The sequence below is a fragment of the Capra hircus genome, chromosome 3, assembly GCF_001704415.2.
Source record: "Capra hircus breed San Clemente chromosome 3, ASM170441v1, whole genome shotgun sequence".
NCBI classification, from domain to species: domain Eukaryota; kingdom Metazoa; phylum Chordata; class Mammalia; order Artiodactyla; family Bovidae; genus Capra; species Capra hircus.
The window spans coordinates 22292411-22318396 of NC_030810.1; positions in this window are offsets into that span (position 1 = coordinate 22292411).

The following is a 25986-nucleotide window of genomic DNA, read 5'->3' on the forward strand; positions in this document are numbered from 1 at the left end:
TTGAGAAGAAATAGTTCAGAGACTCCTAATCTCTGAAGAGAGCTTTTGTAAACTATTCAGAGACTATTTTAACCCACATTTATTCTTTTTTCCCACTTTTCTTTTCTCTAAGATTATTCTGGTAAATTGGTGGGTGTGTGTGTGTGGGGTTTGTTCCAAATAGTAAATAAATAAATAATAAACCAAACTCTTTACAGAAGTTTTAGGACAGAAAAGGGGGAAAGGAATTGCCCAGAACAACCCACTAGGAATATTTCTCATAATCTTTCCCCATATATATCCTTATTCTATATAATTCAATAATACTTCCTATACACCTCATCTGTTTTTTCTACCACAAAATGGCTTGTAAGTATGTCCTCACATTATCCTAAAGCATTGATCTGCATTATTTTTCTTGCTGCGTGCTATTCAGACAGAGGAATGTGCCATGGCTTACGTATCCAATTTCCTATTGTTGGGGAGGTAGGGTGTTTCTACCTATTTGTCATTACACATAATGATGCACAAAGAATCTTTGTGCATAAAGTTCTGTACACATGATGAGATGTGTTGGAATGCTTTTTAAAGGACTTGGTCCAAACATCCAAAACAAAGCTTGTATTTTTAGAGACAGGGAGATGGCAACTGAGTGCAAGTGAAAGGCTCGCTTCCGTTCACATCATTTCCCCAGTAGCCCTACAAGGTCCCCTGGAGGAGGAACCTGCATTGGCCCATAAATATTGTTGTTGCTCATGAACTATCTACTATATTTTAATAAAAACTGAAATTATAATGTTAAGTAGAGAGGACTAGAGCTCGAGAGGGGAAAGAAAAGATAGACTGAAGTTTAGAGGAAGATATCGCTTTGAACTGCCTTCCCTGCCCTCCTATTTGCTGTGATTTTCTATCTTAAAGTCTCCACTAGGCGCTTAGGGGGTTGGTCAGATGACATTGTCTCAAAGCAAGGAAAATGATGTGTGAGAACTCAAAATGTGCCCAGAATACTTGGGGAGCTGGCTGTGGCAGTACTGGGCTGGGCTGGACAGCGGTCAGCTCCCCTAGAATTGGCCCATCTCACAGATGGACTCTAGGTGGCGCTGTGGCTGCAAAAGTTTGGGGTGGAGGAATTTTTGGCAAAGCTGCTAGGACTCAGAGGAAGGCAAAGGAGAGAAGCAAAGGAAGAGGAACAGTGGACTAGAGAGAAGGAGGGAGAGGGAGGGATAGAGAGAGTAATAGAGAGAGACACACAGATGAGCAGAGACAGAAAGAAGGAGGGCGAGGGAGGGACAGAGAGAGAGAGTGATAGAGAGACACACAGATGAGCAGAGACAGCGAGAAGAGAGCCAACAGAGAACCAGAGACAGACAGGGGACAAAGATGCTCCAGCACGTGCTTGCTCTAGAAGAAATGAAATCAGCCGAGGGTGCATTTCATTCATTCACCCAACAAGCACTCACCAAGGCCCGCCCTCTGCCTGTCACTGTGGTGGCCAACTTGGGTAAAATGCTGGGCTGAGAGGCTCAGCTCCAGGGTCACGTTGCTTAGGAAAAGTGAGAGTGACCACCATTAATCAACCCACACTAACGCGAGTAGTGGACACCCCTGAGATGGGCTGTGAAGGAAGGAGTGAGGACCTATGAAGGCCATGACTAAGGAGATGATCTGGTATGGGAGGAAGGGAAGGATTGTCGGAGGTGATGGCCCAGTGGAAAGTTCTCCAGGTGAGATCTGAAGGCGGTCAAGAGTGAAGGAGTGGGGAGGGGAAGAGGGCCATCCAGACAGGACAACAGCGTGTGCAGAGCTGGTGGTGAGAGGAGACAGTGGTGAGAGGAGACGGGGTGTATCTGAGGGCGTGAAAGGAGATCCTGGCTGAATCAGAGGCAGGGAAGGAGGAGAGGAGGCTGCAGGGAGGCTGGGTCCAGTCCTTGCGGCAAGCACCTCATTCACACCAGGGGTCTGGATCTCTATCCTAAGAGCATGGAAAGGGGTGGAGGGTGACATGTTCAGAGTTGCTTTCAGAGGCCACTCTGGTTAAAGCATGGAGACAGCGTGAAGGACTTGACCAGGCACAGGGCTGGGAGGCAATGCAGTAACCAAATGAGTTGCTTCAGCTAAACAGTGACGGTGGAAATAAAGGAGACGCGATGAGCCCGAAATACTGAGGGGTAAAGCTGGAAAAACACAGTCAGCAAATAAGATGATCCTGCTGCTGACCCCTGGCATGGGCACCTGGAGGGTTACCTACACCATGACTGATAGTGGATCTTGGAAGGTGGTCATATTTGGGAAAAAGATCATGAGTTGGACTCTGGACACATTTGTAGGGACAACCAACCTCTCTTCACAGCATTCCTACATCATGGAGTGGGTGCCCCCATGCTTTCAGAAGAACCAGGAAGAAAATCTTCCTCCTTTTCTGCCTCCTCCTTCAGAAGGAAGTGAAAGTGAAAGTCGCTCAGTCATGTCCGACTCTTTGTGACCCCATGGACCTACTGTTCAGTTCATGGAATTCTCCAGGCCAGGATACAGGAGTCAGTAGACTTTCCCTTCTCTAGGGGATCTTCCCAACCCAGGAATCAAACCAGGGACTCCTGCATTGCAGGCAGATTCTTTACCAACTGAGCTATCAGGGAGGCCCTTCAGAAGGTAGTAGATAGGGACTTAACCTGTTAGTGAGATGACAACAGTCAGGCACGGCCCTGCCACCTTCTCTTGTTCGTCAGGCTCTGCCTGCAGGATGGTTGAGCTGTGCTCTGCTCCCTCTCATGTGTACAGCACATGGGACAGAGGCCCACCTGCTTCTAGAGGTTATCTGGAGGCCAGACCCACTTTAGCCCCATTTTCCTGCTGCTAAGTCGCTTCAGTCGTGTCCGACTCTGTGCGACCCCATAGACGGCAGCCCACCCGGCTCTCCCATCCCTGGGATTCTCCAGGCAAGACTACTGGAGTGGGTTGTCATTTCCTTCTCCTATGCATGAAAGTGAAAAGTGAAAGTGAAGTCGTGTCCGACTCCTAGTGATCCCGTGGACTGCAGCCTACCAGGCTCCTCCATCCATGGGACCTTCCCGGCAAGAGTACTGGAGTGGGTTGCCATTGCCATTTTCCTGGCTCAGTGTAAAGATGTGATTCTGCAGCATTGTGTTTGCTCAGCTGATCCAAATTCCCCCCAGGTGGGTCACCCTAAGGACTGGAGCTGAGGTAAGTTTTAGGGAGCAGGGCTGTGGCTACGTATCCAAGCATCACGTCCCGTCCAGATTCACCAGCACTGGAGCTGCCACGTTCATCATCACCTCCATGATTTCTGTGTCTTTTTCTCGGTTGGTTCAGAATGGAAGAGACGGTGTGCCTTATTGCCTTTGAGACATCCAAGTGCAGATGCCGAACAGGTCTGAAGCTGGGAGAAGAGGTCTGGGCCGGAGAGATGAATGTGAATCACCAGCGACAAGGTCAGAATGGAGGAGGGAAGAGGCCTTTAGGCTGAGTCTTGAGGAGCTCCGGCATTTCAAGTTTGGATAGAGGGGGTGATCTTACAAAGCAGACAAGGCAGGAGCAGTAGAAGGAGAGTCAGGTGGCCCTGAGGAGGGAGCCTTGTCCCTCCGAAAAGGAGGGAGTGGCCAACAAGGGACGTGTCTGCTAGAATGTGGCAGGGTGGCCACCAGTGACCTTTGTAATCCATGTTGGAGAATTATGGCGACCACATAAGCTGGGCTGCAGTGGAAGAAGGGGGTGGGAGGCTGGTGTAGTCCACTCTTTGGAGAAGTTTGTGTGAGCTGTAAATGTCGACACCTGTCATTCCTCTTGGTTGCCCAGTAGCCGTCTCACCTCCCTATATTTGGAGAATTCCCTACTTATGAGTCTTGCTGAGAAACAGGGCCTTCCTCCCACTGGAGATGAGGAAGGTGCCAGATACTTGTCTTTCCAACTGGCTTTGAGCTGGGTTGAGCAAAGGACTGGACTTGCCAAAGGCCTTGCCAACCAGAAGCATAACTTGGTATCAGGAGTTAGTGAAACACAAGGGCAAAGACACAGAGGAGTGTTTTCTGAGAGCAGTGGTGCTCATGAAAGGAAGAGCTCCCGGGCTAGTGGACCAGCAGGGCTGCTGGTGACAAAGGCGTGAGTGCAGCTAGCCGTGGCACCAGAAGAAAGGGCTATGGTGGTGATGGTGGTTTTAGAAGCAGGCCCAAGCCAGTCTACCTTCCCGGCAGCTCTGTAAGCCAACTAAATATCTACCTGCCTATTATCTATCTATCTATCTCTAGTATCTATAACTTTTAAAATCAACTTTAGTTTTGGTAGTTTATGTACTGAAAATGAACTTGAGGTATAGTTCAATGAGTTTTTAATTTCTGATGAGATGGATGAAACTGGAGCCGATTATACAAAGTGAAGTAAGCCAGAAAGAAAAACACCAATACAGTATACTAACACATATATATGGAATTTAGAAAGATGGCAATGATGACCCTGTATGCGAGACAGCAAAAGAGACACAGATGTGTATAGCAGACTTTTGGACTCAGAGGGAGAGGGAGAGGGAGAGGGAGAGGGTGGGATGATTTGGGAGAATGGCATTGAAACATGTATACTATCATGTAAGAATCGAATTACCAGTCTATGTCCGATGCAGGATACAGCATGCTTGGGGCTGGTGCAGGGGGATGACCCAGAGGGATGTTGTGGGGAGGGAAGTGAGAGGGGGGTTCATGTTTGGGATCGCATGTACACCCGTGGTGGATTCATGTCAATGTATGGCAAAACCAATACAGTACTGTAAAGTAAAATAAAGTAAAAATAAAAATTAAAAAAAATGTATATGCCTGTGTAACCACTACTCTAATCAAGATTTAGAACACTTCCATAACTGCCCCCCCACCAAAGTTTCCTGTGGCCCTTTATGGTCAGCTGCTTCCCCCACCTCTGGTCCCACAGATGTTTCTATATCTATATAGCTTTACCTGTGTTAGACTTTTACACAAATTCAATCAGTGTTTTGTGTCTGGACTCTTTTCTTTACCTTAATGTTTTTTTAAATATTTTTCTGGGTTGCTGTATGTTTGCCAGTGGCTCATTTCTTTTTGTTGCTGAGTAGTATGCTACTCATTAACACACCACACTCACCTATCTGTGCACTCACCTGTTGGTGACTATTGAAGTTGTATCCAGTTTTTGACTACTATCAATAAGGCTGCTGTGAACATTTGTGTACTAGTCTTTCTGTGGACACGTGTTTCAATATCCATTTAATCATTTCTTTTTTTTTTTTTTTTTGGTTTGTTTTAATCAGCAACACTTGGCTTCTGTTATTTGTAGCCTAGAAATCTAACTGCAACAGAAGGAGAGATGAGAAGTGTGTTGGCAGTTAGAAGGGGATGTTGAGTCAAGGAGAGGCTTTTATTTTCAAGATGCAAAAGACTTAAACATACTTAAACATTGACGCTCGTGGTCTGCTTGAGAGGGAGCTATTGAGACAAAAGAAACTGGTCACATGAATCTATGGAGGTGGGAAGGGAGCAGCTCTGAAGTCCAGTGACTGGAATGGCTTGGAGACGGGGGAATAGAGCCTCAAATGGGGCAAGGAGTATACCCAGAAGATGGGGTGGGTGGGTTTGTAGGTAAGGTAGTTGGGAATTCAGGGAGATTTCATCTGAGAGCTTCAACTTTTACCATAAACTAGGAGTCAATGTTTGGAGAAGGCAATGGCACCCCACTCTAGTACTCTTGCCTGGAAAATCCCATGGACTGAGGAGCCTGGAAGGCTGTAGACCATGGGGTCGCTGAGGGTCGGACACAACTGAGCAACTTCCCTTTCACTTTTCACTTTCATGCATTGGAGAAGGAAATGGCAACCCACTCCAGTGTTCTTGCCTGGAGAATCCCAGGGACAGGGGAGCCTGGTGGGCTGCCGTCTATGGGGTCGCACAGAGTTGGACACGACTGAAGCGACTTAGCAGCAGCAGCAGCAAGAGTCAAGGTTACACACCAAGAATAAGGGAAGAGAGAGGGTGTCAGAGGTTAAAGGATGGGGGAGATATGAAATGATCATTGTAAGGAAAGTAAGAGGGTAGTGATCAGAGAAATGAAGAGGACATTCTGGACAGCACTGTGAGTCTGGTTAAGACTAGTGATGATGACATCAGAGTAACACCAACCAATCCCACTGATGACTCCCCCAGTCGCCTCTACATAGGTGCTCAGAGGCAAGCCTATAGGGAAGGCGCTGAGTGCAAGGAAGACTTTTCAAGAAGTTAGGAGGCTGTGTTGAACATCTTCACCCTACGCCTAGGATCTAACACAGCACCCTGCATGTGGCAAGTTAAATATTTGTTAAATGGATGAACGAGTTTAGAGGGCCGGAGAAATTAGAGCTTAGCACTGGTCTGGCCCAACTTCCTCACTGTATAGAGGAAAAACCTGAAGTACAGAGAAAGGAAGGGACTTGACCAAGGTCAAACAGCAAGCCTGTGGCAGAGGCAGGACCTTCCCCTCAGGTCTGTCTGACCTCCAGGCCAGTGCTCTCCCCACTAGTGTTCAGCCACTGTGATTGAATGGACAGAGGTCTGCTTCAGTTCAAGTCTCTGGCCCTGGCTCGCCGTGTGACTTTTATAAGACACTAACAACAGGATTAAATAGCCCTTCTCTTTGCCATGTACTTTTAAATTTTATTTATCTTATTTTTCTAACTGTGGTGAAATGTACATAACATAAAATTAACCATCATAACCATTGTTAAGTGTCCAGTTCAGTGGCACAGTGTACATTCACTTTGTTATGCAGGTATCGTCACCCCCCTCCATCCCGAGAACGCTTCTCATCTTGCAAAATAAAAACTCTGTAATGATTAAATAATGACTACCTATCTGCTCCCCCTGCCCTAGCCCCTGGTAACTCTCATTCTGTTTTCGAAGAACGTGACTACTCTAGGTAACATAAAAATAGAATCATACAATCTTTGTCCTTTTACGACTGATTTATTTCACTTAACATATTGGCCTCCAGGTTTATCCATGATGTCTTCTGTGTCAGGATTTTCTTCCTTGTTAATGCTGAGTAATATTCCATTGTATATATGGGCCACATTTGTGTATTCCTTCATCTGTTGGTGAACATGATGAACATTTGGGATGCTACCACCTCTGGGCTATTGTGAATGATGCTACTGTCAACACAGGTATGCAAATATCTGTTTGAGCTCCTGTTTTCAATTCTTTTGGGCCTATACCCAGAAGTAGAATTGCTGGATCACATGGTAGTTATTAGTGTATAGAAATACAACTAATTTTTGCATGTTGTTTTGTATTCTACAACTTCGCTTAATTTATTAGTTCTAACAGTTGTTTTTTTGTTTTTTATTTTGGTTGAGTCTTCAGGATTTTCTGTGTGTTGAGTGCTTTATCACAAATGGTGTTGATTTTTGTTAAATGTTTTTCTGCATCAGTCAACATGATGTGTTTTTCTCCCTTCATTCTGTTCATGTGGCATATTACCTTGATTAATTTTCTCATGTTGAGCCATCCTTGCATTCCAGGAATGCATCCCATTTGGTCATGGCATATAATCTGTTTGATATGCTGTTGATTCTGTTTGCTAGTATTTTTTTTTGAGGATTTTTGCATCAATATTCTTCAAAGATATTGGTCTGTAATTTTTTTCAGTGTCTTTGGTTTTGGTATCAGAGTAGAATGAGTTTTGAAGGATTTCCTCCTCCTCAGTTGTTGGGAACAACTTGAGGGGGATTGGTGTTAATTTTTATTTATGCCATGTACTTTTGCAGTGAGGAGAGTATACTTCTTTTCATTGACACTGGGTGTGGCTGTGTGACTTATTTGGCCAGTGGAAAGCTGGTGAATTGACATAGGCCAAAGACTTGAAGGAGCTTGGCTTCTGGTGATTGCCATGACAAGAGCAGCTGTCGAAAGCCACTGTACCTTCAGCCTACCACACATAGATCAGACCTGAACCCAAGCCGCAGCCTGAAACTCACCCAGATGACCTTCATCTAGAGCAGATCTACCCAGACTAAACAGTCAATCCTGAGTTAACCTACAGTCTCATTAGCAGCGGAATAAATGCTTGCTGTTTTAAACCACTAAATTTTGGGCAGTTTGTTTATATTATTATTGTGATAATTACTAATTGATACAAGATCAGATCCTTTGTTAAGTGCAGACTTGGGTTCCAGAAATGAATAAGATATTGTCTCAGTTCTCTGGAGCTCACAATTTAGTGAATGTGAGGATGGGATAACTCAAAATAATTTTTAATTTAATTCTAATGTCTAAAATTCATATTTAAATCAAAGAAACCTATACAACTTTTCTTAATACTTCTTTTATGGGCAACCTTTGAATATACTTGGAAGATAAAGTCAACAAATTGTAAAAATACTATCCAGTGCACAAATGGCAGAATCTAATTTGTGATCACAAGAGGCATCCAAGCTGGCAAGTACCTTTCTTGAATAGCACATCATTTAATGAGCCTAAAGGCAAACAGTCATGTATGGATGTGAGAGTTGGACTGTGAAGAAAGCTGAGCACCGAAGAATTGATGCTTTTGAACTGTGGTGTTGGAGAAGACTCTTGAGAGTCCTTTGGACTGCAAGGAGATCCAACCAGTCCATCCTAAAGGAGATCAGTCCTGGGTGTTCACTGGAAGGACTGATGCTGAAGCTGAAACTCCAGTACTTTAGCCACCTCATGCGAAGAGTTGACTCATTGGAAAAGACTCTGATGCTGGGAGGGATTGGGGACAGGAGGAGAAGGGGATGACAGAGGATGAGATGGCTGGATGGCATCACCGACTCGATGGACATGAATTTGAGTAAACTCCAGGAGTTGGTGATGGACAGGGAGGCCTGGTGTGCTGTGACTCATGGGGTGGCAAAGAGTTGGACACGAATGAGCGAATGAACTGAACTGAACTGAACTGAAAGGCAAATAACTGGTTTAATGATTATGGTTAACTTGACTTTCACCCTTGAGTTGTATGAAAACATAGATGCTAATTATTTGGCTATTTTTATTTGTGTTGTTTTGTTTTTACTCAATGTTTAATGTGTGAAATCATGTTAGTTTGCAAAATGCTTGTAGCAATTTTCAACAAAACATGAGTTTTTGGGTGAAGGTTGAGTCCACTGGATGAATACCTGGCTATATGTGAGCAGGGATAGGTGGGGAGGAAGGGCTTGCATTTAGGCCACTGCATGTGTTCATTTGCTGAGGATACCTTACCTCTGTGGGTCTGTCTCCCAGTGTTAATGGTATCTTCCAAAGGAGCCCAAAGGATGGATTTTATTAAAATATGGAAGTAGTGATTTTAATGTTTATTTCTTAGAGTAAATTTTAATAAGATTAGAATTGATTCTGAAAGCACAGATGCTCTTTGGAAAACCTCATAAGAAGATGCTTCTCGCTATCTTTAATCTTAAGGTCAAGTTGTTTTATTTGTTATTCCCTTGATGGTTTGAAGAAGTGGTGTGCTAAGATGGAAGGCACTTGAGCCCGATTTTGCACCAAAGACAGGAGCTGAAGAAGAGGGATTTTGCACCAAAGAGAGGAGCTGAAGAAGAAGGAGAGGCTGAGGATGGAGGAGAGGGAGACATTGACGGGTCAAGGCCCTGAAGGAGATGAGGTAAGAGTGTTCAAGAGAAGGGACCAGCCTTGGAAAGGAAGATTGATTTCCGCATTAGTTGAGACTGAGGCTGATGACGTGGAGGTAGTTAGTTTGACATATCTGGGTTGGGTTGGAGCAGGGCAGAAAGTTGAAGAATTCCAAACCAAAGGCCTCAGAGAATTCGGAGGCAAAGATCTCCCCTTGTGAGTGAAGGGAGAAGGGGAAAAAAGTCAAGGAAGTGGTAGCGGAACGAGAGGATTGTCTAGGGACCAGGGGCGGACAGAAGTGCAGCGGGGTGGTGGGTGTCCTGATGAGGCTGCCTGAGTTTCTACCTTCTTGTCTGCTCAGCTGCGTAAGTTTGTTTTTTCAGAAATGCTTATTCTTCATGATTCAGGTCCTGCAGTGCCTCCTCAAGGAAGCCTTCCATGATGTCATTCCTGTATATACACACACACACACACACACAAATGCACACACACTCTGGGTAGGCTCCCTCTGGGATGTCCTGGTAGCCCCAAGGATTTCTTTCTATTAGTGTCCTTCCCAGAGTTTGCAGGCCCCCTTCAGCTTTGTGTTCTAACCTGTGCAGGACACAGATGTGAGCCAGTGCTGGGCCCTTTCTAGGCTGGAAGGGGAGGCCAGTGGAGCACAATCCTGCCTTCCCTCAGTCAGACCCAGGCTGAATGGCTGATGCAGGGCGAGCCTGTTTTCCTATCCTTCCCGGGCACCTCTCCCACCTCACCTGCTTTCTCTTCTTACTTTGACTCTCCCCTTAGCCCTCATATGAGGTGAGTCCCATCATTCCTGCGAGGAGCCCACATGCTTGTCCTCAGGGACTTAGATTTCCCATCTATAAAAATGGGGAGTAATAAATGCATCCTGTTTGGGGTTGTGGGGAGATGAAAATGAGACTGCAAATGAAGCACAGAGCACAGAGCCTGGCACAGTGAAAGGGGGTCCCACTCCCCTCAGCTGCCCCTCACGCCCCTGCCCCTTCTCTCTGGTACCGCCACTAACCTGCATGACCTTTCCCTTTCTGGGCCTCAGTTTTTACTGTGATGATGATCCGTCATCTGTAAATCACCACTCTCGATATATTTATTTATTTTTTAGAGGGAAATTTTTTTTGAATTTCAAATTATTTTTACAATTCTTTTTGGCTGTCCTGGGTCTTCATCGCTGCACACGGGCTTTTCTCTAGTTGTGGTGAGTGGGGGCTACTCTCTAGTTGCAATGTGCAGGCTTCTCATTGCGGTGGCTTCTCTTGTTATGGAGCACGGGCTCTAGGCACGCTGGTTCAGTAGCTGTTGCACAAGAGCTTAGTTACCTTTCAGCAGCTGGCATCTTCCTAGACCAGGGATTGAACCTGCATTGGCAGGTGGATTCTCAACCACTGGACCACCAGGGAAGTCCAACGTATTTATTTATGCTTCAGTAGACTGTGAGCCCCTTGAGGACAGAAGAAACCCTGCTGTTAGCTAGTGATCCCCTCACATGGGGCCGGAAGGAAAGTTCTTTACTTCAGAGTCCAGTCATCCTGTGGTGCGTGTATGGTTTACCTGTGGGTCCTCAGGGTCTGGCCAAGGACTGACACAGGGCATGCATCTGAGCGCTGGCCAAGGGGTCAGTTCCTGAATTAGGGCCTGGGAGCCAGGCCTTTGAATATCCTATAATGATACACATCTCTTTAAAAATGTAGCCCTAGTTTTACTATAGACAGAACTTTCAAAACTCACACCATAAACACTTTTTGAGAGTGGGCTTTGAGCCAGACAGTGGACATGGAGCTGAGAATGTGCAGGAAAGGTGTGAAACCCGGGGGCTGACATTCTAGTTCTCATGGGGCTGGTGCGTGGGGCATTGGGCTCAGGAAGAAGTCTGTCATGTAAGGTCAGAGAGTGAATGTGATATGAAGAAACACACATGGAGTTGGGCTGGGAGGCCAAGGGAGTAGCTCTGGGCAGGGCAGAATTCTGGGCTCCAAAAGGCAGGGACAGGGGTTGGACCAGTCTCTGATTTAGGGTAGTTGAAAAGGCATGGGTTAGCGTCTTAGGGACCTTAATTCTGGTTTTTGCAGCCACTCCCTAGCTTTGAGGGCTTCCCAGATATCTCAGTTGGTAAAGAATCCACCTGCAATGCAGGAGACCCCGGTTCGATTCCTGGGTTGGGAAGATCCCCTGGAGAAGGGATAGGCTACCCATTCCAGCATTCTTGGGCTTCCCTTGTGGCTCAGCTGGTAAAGAATCCTCCTGCAATGTGAGAGACCTGGGTTTGATCCCTGGGTTGAGGCACCCCCAAAAGTCCCTCACCTTTCCAAACCTCAGTGTCTGTGGTTATACAACAGGGGAGGTGGTGCTGATTTCTCAGGGCTGTTGGCAGTGTGGGTGAGAGGATGACACCCAGTGCCCTGCCTAAGAACTCCAGGAGAGCAAGGGCCCTGGGAGTGGGTGTCGACTGGCGGTTGATACGGGTCTCTGATGCGAGACATGAACTTGGGTGCTAGGTTTGTGAATCAAGGTCTTACTTTAAGACCAAGAAAGCCATTTTCAAGGCTTTCATACGTAGAGTCCTTTGACTAAATGTTTTACCACGCTGGCTAGACGATGACTCTGTTCTCTGGACTCCAGAATCTGGACTTCTAATGGTCAACCCAGTTCAGATGTATCCACACAACAAAACCGCAGGTATTTTTTTTTTTTAAACTTGGACTTTCATTTTGGGAATGAAAATCATACACAGCTTACTACATAGTTAGCACAATGCTAATTGGATTTAATGGTTCTAGTGCTACATCAGTGACTTTTGAGATGGGACTTCCGTGTTTCCTTACTAATGAACTGCTAAGAATAATTGTCACAGCAGCCAAAGGCAGAACCCCTGCCATGGTCTGATTTGGTTTCTTTTTCACCTTGTCCTGCCTGATGCTGTTTGTGCGGCTGACTCCACTGGCCTGATTTCCTAATGTAAACTTCTGATTTATCTGGTTGGACCCAGTGGAGTGCAGAGAGGAAACAAATTTATTATTTTTCCCAACCATTCCCTGCAACTGGCTCTGTGCTCCCTCTTCATCCTTGAATGAGTTTTTATGTAATTTTTTTTGACGTGGGTCATTTTTTAAAGTTTTTATTGAATTTGTTCCAATATTGTTCTGTTTTATGTTTTGCCTTTTTTTTTTTTTTTGGCTATGAGGCATATGGGATCTAAGCTCCCTGACCAGGGATTGAACCCCCACTCCCTGCATTGGAAGGTGAAGTCTTAACTGCTGGACAGCCAAGGAAGTCCCACCCCTGGATGACCTTTTGTGCATGCCCATTCAATAACTTTCCTGCCACTATCAGCTATTAGAAGAGTCTTCTTTTCACATATTAAAGACTCCTGCCTGATGAAAATCAATCTAAATTTCCCATCAAATTCACAGTGTTCATTTTTCTCCACTCCCCTGTCAGCACAGAGTAAGTCCCATAACTTCTTTCATTCAGTGGAGGCTGCAATGGATCCTGCAAGGCTGGACACAGAGGCGAGATGAAGGGAGGAGAGACACCAGGGCTCTCTGTGTGGCAGATGGCCAAGTGCTGGCTCTTTCTCTGGCTGGGGGCATACGAGTGGATTTCTTCAGAACCACGGAGGTCCTCCCTGATGTGGGCCAAGCCCTCCCTGGCTAGCATCTTCCAGTTCCCCTGAGGTTTCTGCTCTGAAAGTCCATCCTCACTGCCTCCATATCCCCATCCCTGCTCTGAGGGTCCTCTGGCCTGCATGCTACCCATGAATAGGTTGGTAGGGCAAGGGTGGTCTATGGGTGCTGGGCTAGTTTTGTTTTCCCTCAGCAAGTCCTGCAGGAGTGGTCTGGCTTCTTTTTTCTGAATTGGAATGCATCAGTCTTTAGCTCTGAGCTTTTCTTAAGCACCAGGAAAAGTTACAAGTGACAGTGTATTATACTTTAGTTTCTTTGTCTCAAATGCTCAACATTTAAGTGTAGAAGAGTGGAGTCTGACATTGGCTAGGTGACCATGAGTAAATCATCTAACTTCTTGGAACCTCTGTTTCCTTATCTGTAAAGCAGGGACAATGGCCTTTACTCTCCAGGACAGTGTAAATATTGAAATGTTCTTTGCCTGTCAGGTGGCACATAGCAAGCCCTCAGTATGTGCTGTGCTTAGTCACTCCAGTCGTGTCCAACTCTTTTCAACCCCATGGATCACAGCCCTTCAGGCTCCTCTGTCCATGGGATTCTCCTGGCAAGAATACTGGAGTGGGTTCCATGCCCTCCTCTAGGGGAATCTTTCTGACCCAGGGATCGAACCTGCATCTCCTGCATTGCAGATAGATTCCTTACCGCTGAGCCACTGGAGAAGCCCCATAAGCCCTCAATAAATAGAAGCAAGTATCTTTGCATTTCTGAGGTGTTCTCACTTCATCCAACCCAGACTGGATGTCAGTTCTTCTTGCTAATGCAGAGGTGGCTCCCTCCTGCCATCTGCCTGGTCTGCAGGTCTCTCTTTGATAAAAACACTTAGTGTATCTTGAGCATCATTATCTCCTTTACATCTCATAGTAAAACTGCACGATAGATATTACTATCATTCCCATTGACAAGTAACAAAACTCAGGGTCAGAGAGATTGAATCCCTTGGACAAAGTCAAATAGCTTGCAAATAGCAGAACTGGGATTCTGATTCTAAAGCCTGCATGTGTTCTGCCATTTATATAACTTTCCTAACCTCCTCGTTCTTCATCTCATCTTCTCATTCCCTCTGCCAAGAGCTCTCTTTTGCTCTATGGCATAATAGGTGGGGGAAAATTGGAAACAGTGACAGACCTGATTTTCTTGGGCTCCAAAATCACTGTGGACTGTGACTGCAGTCATGAAATTAAGAGGAACTTGGAAGAAAAGCTATGATAAACCTAGACAGCATATTAAAAAACAGAAACATTACTTTGCCGACAAAGCTCTGTCTAGTCAAAGCTATGGTTTTTCCAGTAGTCATGTACGGATGTGAGAGTTGGACCATAAATAAGGCTGAATGCTGAAAAATTGATGCTTTTGAACTGTGGTGTTGGAGAAGACTCTTGAGAGTCCCTTTGACTGCAAAGAGACCAATTCAGTCCATCCTAAAGGAAATCAGTCCTGAATATTATTGTAAGGACTGATGCTGAAGCTCTAATACTTTGGCCACCTGAAGAAAACAGTTGACTTGTTGGAAAAGACCCTGATGCTGGGAAAGATTGAGGGCAGGAGGAGAAGGGGACAACAGAGGATGAGATGGTTGGATGGATCATTGACTCAATGGACATGAGTTTGAGCAAACTCTGGGAGATGGTGAAGAACAGGGAAGCCTGGCATGCTGCAGTCCATGGGGTTGTAAAGAGTCAGACACAACTGAGTGACTGAACAACAACAACATAACAAGTCATCTTTCTCAGTGAGGACACTTCCTGCCTGGAGTGCACCCTGGAAATGGGTCCCTCACTGCTCAGTACAGTGATACTTCCTGTGTTGCATCATAACAAGTCCCCATGGCATCTGCTTAGAGGTGATATTGACATCATCCAGTTCCTGTCCAGTATTACTGAAGTTATATAAAGTTGCTTTTTCATGAAAAGCATCAATGTAGCATTGATTCAGCATCAATCTCTTGTCCAACATTGGATTAATCACAAAGGGGAAGGTGTTTTCTGATATTATGCCTGGAATATATTTTGAAAGATTATTTAATGGAAAAAAAGCAGCCAGCCATGTATGCGGTAGATCTCTGTGAAGGGGTGTGGGAAGTCATAACCCCAGGAGCTCAAAGGTAGAGTAGTCTGGTAGCCAGGTGGCTGGGAGGTATAAGGTCTGGGAGAGGAAGTCACAGAAGGCTGCCTGGGAACTCTGGGGCTGGTCTGAGCCTTGAAAGCAAGTAGGATTTGGATGGGTGAGAAGGAGGCAGGGTTGGCCTGTTTGCAGCAAAGAATGAGCAGGGGCTCACAGAGGCAGGAACCCAGCATGGGCGCTGGTATCGTTCTTCCAAAAGAGCCTCTCTTTTATAACCACGAGCCTCTTTGCTCCCTGCTTGAGGGATTTTTATGACCCCATCCATCTGTTTGCAGTCAGCCTCAGGTTTACTTTGAAATTCAAAAGCTGAAAGCGAAGAGCTGTGTTGGAGCCAGAGCAGCGGGCCGGGCAGCTGTCCTCTGAGAGGGGAGCAGCCTCATGGAGCATAAACCACAGCAGGCAAAGCACCTCTTCTGGTTGGCCTGAGTCCCTGGGAAGCTTGGGACCAAGTGCTTGGAGGAATGCTGGAAGATTCATCCCCTGGAGGGACTTCTAACATGGGCCTGAGCTGGCAGCCTGTGTGCCCACCCACGAGGGTGCTGAGGCCAAGCATGGACACTGGTCAGGACTTTGCATCTGACCGGGATCTGCCAGCCTGTGCTTGTTTCCCTGGCCTGCACAGGCAGATGGGCCTGGGCCCACTGTGAGAGTTGGCTCAGCTCTCTGTGCCTCCTGAATTCCCTGGCCCACTGCACCCTCTGCATTCCTCAGGAGCCTCAGTATCCCAGAGAGACATGACTTATTTTCCCATCTTCTCAAATAAAAGACTTTTAGTTGCAGTCAGTGATCAAATCCAAAATCCACAGCAGGGACTTCCAAGTCATGCTCCAGACCCCTTACTTCCCTGAGCCCCACATCCCCTAAGACCACCTCCTAGCTCAAATCCTTTGCCTGGGACCCCACACCCCCAAACCATGTCTCTCTGTGCCCTCATTCCCTGTTATTTGCACAGCCAGCCACTGGGAGTTCATGCTCAGCTCTTGTGGAAAAATCCTTCCGAGTGGCTTCTCTTACCAGTCCAGTCCAGTCCACATCCCACACTCCCATGGCTGCTCTGCCTGTCTCCCATTCCAAAGGCTCCCTGAGCCTCATCTCCACACCACAACCAACCACGGTCACTGGGTGTGCCTTTGGACCTGTTTAAAGATGGGCTCTGCTAGAATGTGGTTGGAGTGCTTCTAACGTGGAGCTGGAGCTTTTCACCAAGCTCTAAAGAAATCCAACATCCCTTTAAAAGCCAGTCAAGCTGCTGGACTTGGAAATGCTGAAGGTGTCAGCAAGTTGGTGACCTTTAGCATTTGATGCAAACCAACTTTTTAGAGGGGGTGCTTTCAAAGCCTGGGAGCTGAGCTGAGAGGTTGGAGGGTGGAAAAAGCTCCTGCCATAGCTAGAAGGCTCTCTAAGGCTCATCTGCTCTAATTCCTGCCGTCTTCAAGTAGGAAAACTGAACTTCAGAAAGGGGATGCCACTGGCCTGGTGTTGTTTATTGAATCAGTGGCAAGGTAGGCCCAGAACCCAGTTTGGGGTTTGAGTTAACCATCGTCTCCCACTTACACAGCTTGGGGTTCCTGAGTGGAGGGTGGAGGGATGGTGAAAATTCAGCGTGTCTATTTCTTTTTTCTTCTGACAACCTTAATAACCTGCATCGATGTGGGCTTTACACACGAAGCAGTTCTGATCTGTTGTCTCAGTTAATCACAATTCCAAGCTATAAAGTAAGTTATCTTTGTCCTCATTTCCCAGATGAGGCAAATAAGTCGAGGATTAAGTCATACTCTCAAGGCAAGATAACCAGTAACTAGCAGAAGAGTCTTCAGCCCAGGCCTGTTGCTCTTTGCCATAGATCATACCATCTTCCTATCCTTTGAAAGACACTAATCTCTTGGCAAATCATTCAGAAAAGTCTAGTGTAATTTAGGATAGAAGATCGTTAGCTTCAGATTCTAGGGACTGGTCCAACATCACAGTTCTTTTCACTTCTCAGACTTGAAAGACACATGTAGAACAGGGGTTTTCAACCAATATCCTATTTTATTACAAGTACTTTATAATGCTGCTTCTATGCTAAAATCAAATATCTGGATAATACAAAACACCTACACATATGATTTTAAAAATTTAATATGATGCCCTAACTGTAGGGAAAAAGAGAAATAAAAGGAAAAGGAAAGTAGTTGATAATAAAACAATATGTAATTTGGTCTGTTAATGTTGGGCATAAGAAAGCTAGCAGACATACTGCAGTGGTCAAAGTCTTGCACCTGTCGACGGGGGAAAAAAAAGCTGCACAACCTAAACACTGAGAATTACATTTTATTTGGTAAACTGAGGACTTAAACCCAGAGACAGTCATCCAACAGTGTTGCTCTGATGCCTCAAATGCACTAGCAGTGCTGTCCATTAGGGGGCCTTCAGGAGGTCTGAGGGATTGGTCTGAAGAGGTAAGTGGAGAGCCAGGATATATAGGAGTTTTTCAATTAAAAAAAGGTAGTCAGAGCATCAAGAGATGACTGTTAATTAAAGAAAAACTAGACATCACAAGTTAATGAATTTAGCACTTCTCTCTGTATGGAAGGTGCAAGAGTCTGGGCACATTCCTTGAATGGGCACCTTAACATGATTTTGAGCAAGCTCTGGGAGTTGGTGATGGACAGGTAAGCTTGGCATGCTGCAGTCCTTGGGGTCTCAAAGAGCTGGACATGACTGAGCGATTGAACTGAACTATCTAGGGCCGGTATCCTGTTTTTCTCCAACCTGAATCCCCACAGGGTAGACTGTCGGATAGCTACAATGACTGATGGCTTGAGGGCTGAAATATCCTGTTTACTGATATGGCAGGAGGCATTCTCTATGCACATGCCTTTTTGTTGAATCACTATGAATGTGACTGCTAAAATACAGCGGGATACAGGTGTGTTGCTCTGATGCTTCAAATGCACAAGCAGTGCTGTCCGTAAGGTGGCCTTCAGAAGTGGTGAGTAGCTCTTGGTAAGGTTTGGAACAAAACAATGTACATTTGTCTTTCAGTGTGCAAGGCAATTTCATTCCTGTAAGATGCAGTATATATATATGAAAACTTTGCAAAAAACCCCACAACTTTGTGTTTATGTAAAATGGTTTTAGACTCAGATAATACAAATGGCTTTTTCTCTCCAGACGAATGTCTGGCAAGATGTGCAAACATTGTGCAGGATAGGGAATAATTCTCTTTGTGGAACTCCTTACAAGACACCAAGCATCCCTGACCCATGATCACAAGCCCCCTCCCAACAATATATGAAAGCCCAAATTCCCCTGCAGAGTTTCGAAACACCCTGTGGGTGGTGATATTATCCCTATTGATAAACACTGACTTGGAGGATTTCTCTTAGAAACCACGCATACGAGAGGGAAGACTCAGACCTGTGTGGTACCCAGAGGTTTGCATTGCTTTCTGTTTTGCTTTTGATAAAATAAATTCAGTACTAATCTTGAATGGTACTTAATCTTCAGCTATAAAGTTAATGAACTAGATATATACTGGAGTGGGTTGCCATTGCCTTCTCCAATGCATGAAAGTGCAAAGTGGAAAGTGAAAGTGAAGTCGCTCAGTCGTGCCTGACTCTTCACGACCCCATGGACTGCAGCCCACCAGGCTCCTCCATCCATGGGATTTTCCAGGCAAGAGTACTGGAGTGGGGTGCCGTTGCCTTCTCTGAGATATCAGTCACATGTCCTCTATTTTAAAGACTTCACTCAGGGAATACAAGGATGAGTAAGGTCTCTGCACCATGGGCTTTGCCTTTTTTTTTTTTTTTTAAAGCAATAAGACATAAGAAAACCATAATCTAAGCCTGCTTATATGAAGCCCATGCTTCAGAAGAGGTGTAAATTGTGAGGCTGGTAGGCCAGGGAAATGTCTGTGAGGAGGTAGAATGAAATGAGGTCTTGGAGAACAAGAGGGAAATTTCAGGTAAACATAGGGAGACTGGGAAATTGTCTATGCAGGGGACAGTGGGGGCCGGTAACTGGAGCTCTGTTCATGGAACCTTGAGGAGTTCTATGTGGCAGGAGCGTGGATTTGTGGGGGGAGGGAAGGGAACATGTGGCTAGAGAGACTGAGGGGTGAACTGGGAAGCAGGATTAATGGGGACGGAGAGGGGAAGGAGGTTTGAGGAGGACGTCGGTGTGCTTCCAGATCAACTCTAAGTCCTGAGGCTGGCTCTGCCCTCCGGGTAAACACCGCCTGTTATAGTGTTACTCCTGGTGCCTGCATCGCCCGAAGCTGTGGACTCTGGGGGACAGGGAGGACCAGTCCTCTAGCTGGGAGCTCAATGCACGGCCTAGTGTAGTTGCTCAATAGTACTTCACTGAGAGTGTTAGTTGCTCAGTCGTGTCCAACTCTTTAGGACCCCATGGGCTGTAGCCTGTCAGCCTTCTCTGTCCATGGAATTCTCCAGGCAAGAATGCTGGGGTGGGTTGCCATTTCCTCCTTCAGGGGATCTTCCTGACCCAAGGTTTGAACCCAGGTCTCCTGTGTTGCAGGCAGATTCTTTACTGTCTGAGCCACCAGGGAAGCCCATTGCGTGCATGAATATTTCTGAACACGTTCCAAACATAGGGCCTGCCCTCCCTGCAGATTCAAGCTCACTGGGGGGAAGGTGTTGGAAGCTGAGGTGAACTGGATGCTGGCCCACTGCCCTACATCCAGGTGAGCCACAGTGTGCTGAAGCCAGGAGGGCACCTGGGAGTCGGGAAATCTAGACTCAGCCTCCACCTTGAATGTGCCAACAGGACTTGGGCGAGTCTGCTCTTGGTGGTCTTCTTATCTGTTCCCCAAACCAAAGGCAAGCCTGATCCTTTCCAGTTCCCAAGCTGAAGCCTTGCCCTTCCAGGTCACTTGTTTGGAGCCCGAGGTCACAGCCCGGGCAACACCGCCTCCTGGTGGCGGTCACCAGACGGCAGGCGAGCCTTCACCCACCAGCACGGTCCAGGTTCTAATCCCAGCTGAGGTTGACCTGGGAGGCTTCCGGTTCTGCACCTTTGGGTCTGGCCCAGGGGGACTGCTCCCCAGAGAGTGGGGAAAGAGAGCTGCACAGTCAGTCGTCGTCAGGGTTCTTCCAATGCAGAGCGGCCGACGCCCTCCCACCCTGCTCCGCTGTCACGGAGGAGAGTCCCTGGGACCATGGGGCTTCCTGTGTCACTGTGTCCTGCGAGCTGTCATGGCCTGGGGGGAGGCGGGGCTCGGTAAGTGCCCTCCTCCTCTGCCATCTTCACTACCTTCTTTCACCACCACCACGAAGCACTCAGAACACTTGGGTTCTGTAAGCACAGGCACATGCGCTTGACCCTGAGTCCTCATGGGAGCCCTTCTAGTTTGCTGATGGGAACAGAGACTCAGAGGGAGGAGAGATAGGGCCCAGGCCATCAGGCTTTTACACGACATTGCGCTGCCTCGTTCTAAAACTGCCTGTGGCTTCTGCTGCCCACAGGGCAAAGTCCCAGGGCCTCGCAGGTTGCAGCTGCTCACACCAGACGCCAGGCCCCACCCAAGCCCAGCCTCCTGCTGCAACCCTTCCTGTATCCTCCAGGTCCAAGGCAGTTAGGCGTCCTCAGCCCCACAAGGGCACAGGCCCCTGTGACAGTGGGCACATCTCACCCACCCCACATCCGAGAGCGCGGGGTCAGAACCAGGCTCAGGCACAGATTCTTCAGGGTGAAAATAAGGGCCAGCCTTATTCCTCCTCCAACCTCCTCCTTCCTGCCCTAAGTCAGGGTCCACACACCCTAAGGCTCCTCCACAGGACAGATGCTTAGTCGTTTTTAGTCGCTAAGTCATGTCCAACTCTTTGTGACCCCGTAGACTACAGCACCCCAGGCCTCCCTGTCCTCCCTGTCCTTCACTATCTCCTAGAGTTTGCTCAGACTCATGTCCATCGAGTCAGTGATGCCATCCAACCATCTCATCCTCTGTCGTCCCCTTCTCGTCCCGCCTTCAATCTTTCCCAGCATCATGGTCTTTTCCAGTGAGTCAGTTCTTTGCATCAGGTGGCCAAAGTATTGGAGTTTTAGCTTTAGCATCACTCCTTCCAAAGATTATTCAGGGTTGACTTCCCTTAAGATTGACTGGTTTGATCACGTTGCAGTCCAAGGGACTCTCGAGTGTTCTCCAACATCACAGTTCAAAAGCATCAATTCTTCGGCATGCAGCCTTCTTTATGGTTCAACTCTCACATCCATACATGACTACTGGAAAAACCATAGCTTTGACTATACAGACCTTTGTTGGCAAAATAATGTCTCTGCTTTATAATATGCTGTCTAGGTTTGTTATAGCTTCTCTTCCAAGGAGCCTTTTAATTTCATGGCTGCACTCACCATCTGCAGTGATTTTGGAGCCAGGGTGACTTGCAAAATCAAATACCATAATGCCAGGGGAACAGAAAAGTTGGATGACGTGCTCTAGCCACACAATTGACCCTTTGGCTCCAATTACCTATCTGATAAAGCACCAGCTTCTAAATGTGCGCAGTGAGGTAGTCCAGGTGTGCACCTGCCCACCACTCGGGCCACTGCCCTTGGCTGTGCTTGGACTTCACCTCCAGGGCTGAAACCCTTGCGGGCCTCCAGCGGCAGCAGCCGCTTCCCGACTCTGCACCTAGCTGCTGGTCTCTGCAGCCTGCAGGGGCAGCAGTAACAACTAACCATGTATTGGGGTTTGGTTTCCATCCACTATCTCATTGCAAATTTATTGTAACCTGTGCCAGAGCTATGTTTATTATGCCCATTATAGAGATGAGGGAAATGAGGCTGAGAGAGGGACTCCTTGGAAGTGGGGGCAAGGTCAGGGCCAGGCCCCAGGACCCATGGAGACCAGCCCGTGACTGCTGCTGAGCCTGAAGAATCTTTGTTGGAGGACGAAGGGTGAGGGGGCTGCTCTCCTGAACTGGGGGACTCAAGCAGGGAGTTTGTGTTTTTCAAGTCTCCCTGTGTGGAGGAGGCTGCTTGCTCCCAAGAGTGTCTCTAGAGGTCTGTGTGTCTTGGCCCCTCATCCTAGGCAGCAGTCTGTGCTGACAACCCACGCCATGCTGCCTTGCTTTCGCTGAGACCCTGCTGTGTGCCGACTCCAGGCGGTCTGGTCCCTCTCCCCTTGGATTCTCCCCACTGGCGTTTTCCTTTCTGTCCTCCCGAGCCTCTTCTGACTGCCTTCCCCTTCTCCTCTTCCTCTCTCTGCAGCATGGTCTGTCTGTCTCTCCCTCTTCTGTCCCTCTTTCTGCTGATCCCTCACTCCTGGATCCTCACTCCTTCTTCTGTCAGTTTTCTCTCTTGTCCGCCTGTCTCCTCCTGTGTTCCTCTCCTCTCTCCCTGTTACCATCCTGCTCCGTCCTCCTTCCACGCTTCCTGAGTCTCAGGGAACAGGAGGCAGGTGAAAACTGGGGAGGGATCATCTGGGAAGCCTGTGACTCTCCAATCCTTGTCTGGGGGCTTGTGTCTCCAGGCTGGAAATTTTATCGTTCTTTTTTTGTGACTGATCAGGGAGGAAGAAATGGGAAATACAAAGAGAGAAAGCATAGGAACTGGTTTGCAAGCCCAGAACTGACATAAAACAGGGTTTTATGAATATTTTCTGAAAAATAATTTCTTTTTATGGTGCCGTTTAACAGGGGCTGGCCCGGCTGGCTTCCTGGCTGCAGCGAGTTGCAGATGGAGGTCCCCAACTCTTCTCACACCTCCCAGCTCCACCCTGCCAGGAATCGGCCCGGCCAGGGTGCTGCCCCTGCTGCAGCAGTCCGGTGGCGGGGTGGTGTGCGTGTAATGATGAGGTAGGGAGAGGGGAGGCTGATTCCTGGACCATTCAGTGAGCCCTGGAGCTCCCCAAACCCTCAACTCATGGGAGCCCAAGGTGGGCAGATCTAAGCTTGTGATTTGTGTCCACTCATAACCCAGACATGGCCAGAACATATATAGTGTAAATATCACAGCTGTAGCCTGTGACCTTGTGTTCTCTGCCCCTCCAGCTCTGGTCGTACTCAGGAAAGGAAGCCATCATCTACCTGCCTAGACACTCAGTGGGAAAGGGAGCCCTTGTCCTTCCTTGGGGGATGTAGTCCTCAGTTCAAGAAGCTACAGCCTAGGAATGGGGTCTCAGACACTATGGACTGAGTGACCCAGGGGACCAGGGACTCATCAGAGCCCCTGACACCTTGCTCTCCATATGGCAGCAGGTGGCAAGAGGGGAGACAGATCATCCTGGACACCAGCTCCATGGCTGACGTTCAGACCCTCCCAGAGTCAGTGGATTCCCTGGGGCTTATACTCAGGGAGGTGGCCCTCTTGGCTTCCAGTTCTCTGTTGTTTGACCTCACCACCTCTGCTTCACTCCATGCCAACTGGCAGCGAAAAGCCCCTCCTGTGGTCCCCTCATCCCAAATCTTCTCAAGCCATGGAGACTCTACTTGGACTTGGGATTGGCAGAGCAGATGGAGTTGGGCTTCTTGCTGCAGCCAGGAAATGACTGTTATCTGCACGCTTTCTCTCTGCCTAGGAGGTGCTGTGCCTACTTCCCTCGGTTTCTCTGTCTTCCCAGTTCCTCGCTCCGCTTCCCTCCTCTTGTTCTCTCTTTCAGAAGCAGTATGACAGAATTGTTCCCCTGGTCGTAAAGATCATCTTCCCCTTCACCTCCTTTGAGGTGGGAGAGGGTGGTAGTTTTCCTTCCTACCTCAGGCACCCACAGAGGAATATCTCCACATGAAAACGGAGGTTGCTCTTTCTCAAAGGAATTTTAGTGACCACAATCGGCTCCGCCTCCTTTCGTGTAAATAAGGAGACAGGTCCAGAGAGGGGCGGAGCTTGCCCGCGGCCACAGCGCTGGCAGCAGCAGAGATCGCAGCGCAGGGCCTGCGGTCCCCAGTACAGGTTCCGTTGCAGTGGACACTGCGCCGCTGCAGGGTTGGCTACAGGGCCCTGGATGCTCAGGGCCAGGAAGGAGGGGCCTCGGGGGACATAGAAAGATGGAGGGGGAGCAAGGGCCCAGAGGGGAAGAGATCAAAAAGAAGAGTCCGAGTCAGAGGGAGCTAGAGATGGCCAACTAGCCCGCCTTTATCCTGGGGTGGGATCACTTCTCCATGGAGACACCCCGGCCCCTCGCACACACCTCCCAGAGTCAGAGAACTCTCCTCTGCCTCCTCAGCGTTGCGTCCTGGTTCTGAAGCTCTTCCGCACCCCCTGTAGTTTTCTCCCTGGACCCAGCTCTGATCTTTGTAGCTGTATGGAGAAAGCCTCTTATCTGGGGCCACTCTACAGAGAGGTGGGGCTGAGATGGGGTTCTCCCGAATCTAATGATCTACTATCAGAAGGAGCATCTGGTTTCTCCCAGGAAAAGCATGTCAACTGGAGCCTGTCCAGAGCTCAGGGCAGGAGAGGTGGGCAAGGCTCCCAAGAAAGGAGGTGCAAACACGTGAGTGTACCAGGTATAAACACGGGGTCGCCCCTCTTGCCACCTGCTGCCATATGGAGAGCAAGGTGTCAGGGGCTCTGATGAGTCCCTGGTCCCCTGGGTCACTCAGTCCATAGTATCTGAGACCCCATTCCTAGGCTGTAGCTTCTTGAACTGAGGACTACATCCCCCAAGGAAGGACAAGGGCTCCCTTTCCCACTGAGTGTCTAGGCAGGTAGATGATGGCTTCCTTTCCTGAGTACGACCAGATCTGGAGGGGCAGAGAACACAAGGTCACAGGCTACAGCTGTGATATTTACACTATTGATGCCAACTCTAAAGACCATCACGGTGGGGCAGAGGGTGGGTGGGGAGCAGGAGGCTTCCTATCAGGAGCTCTGTCCAGAGTCAATGGGTGGGAGAGAGGTCTGGGCTGGCTCCAGGACACAGAAGAGGCATTGGGCCTCGGATGGGACCTAACCTCACCCACTGCCCTGTGAAATGGGGGAGGCAGAGGCCTCCTTGCTCACCTCACAGGCTGTAGCCAGCACAGCAGAGCTTGAGTAAAGGTTAAGGAAACAGTCTGGGAGCTTAACTACTTGGGTTGCAATCCTGGCTCCAGCATTTATAAGCTGTGTGATTGTGAACAAGTTACTTAACCTGTCTCTCTCTCTTTCTCTCTCTGTTATTTCATCTATAAAACAGAGATAAGGAAGAAGAGTTGTGAGAATAAAATAAGACAGAAATGCTTGGAACACTGTCTGATGCATAATAGATGCTCAGTAAGCATTTGCTTGCAGTTGCATCTTGTCACCTGTCTCGCGGACGGGCCGCCCAAGTGCAGCCCAGCAAGGGCTCATTAACATGGTCAGTGAATTGGCTCTGGTGAGGGCTCTGGGATTTCAAAACTAGAAACATGGCCCATCCCAAACCTCTAGGTGACCTGCCCCCTTCTGCCACCAAGTCCCAGGGGCCACGCCTCTTCCCGGGTGGACCCTTACAGTACGGTCACCTTGTGCAGATCCTAGCCAGCTAACACTGTGATATCTGATATAAAAGCTCTATCGTTTACCCGAAGTCTTGCCTCCCATTCTTCTTCCTCCCCTCCTTCACTGACTTGTCTTTCTTCCATGAGCACTCACTAGATGTCAAACCCTGTGCCTTA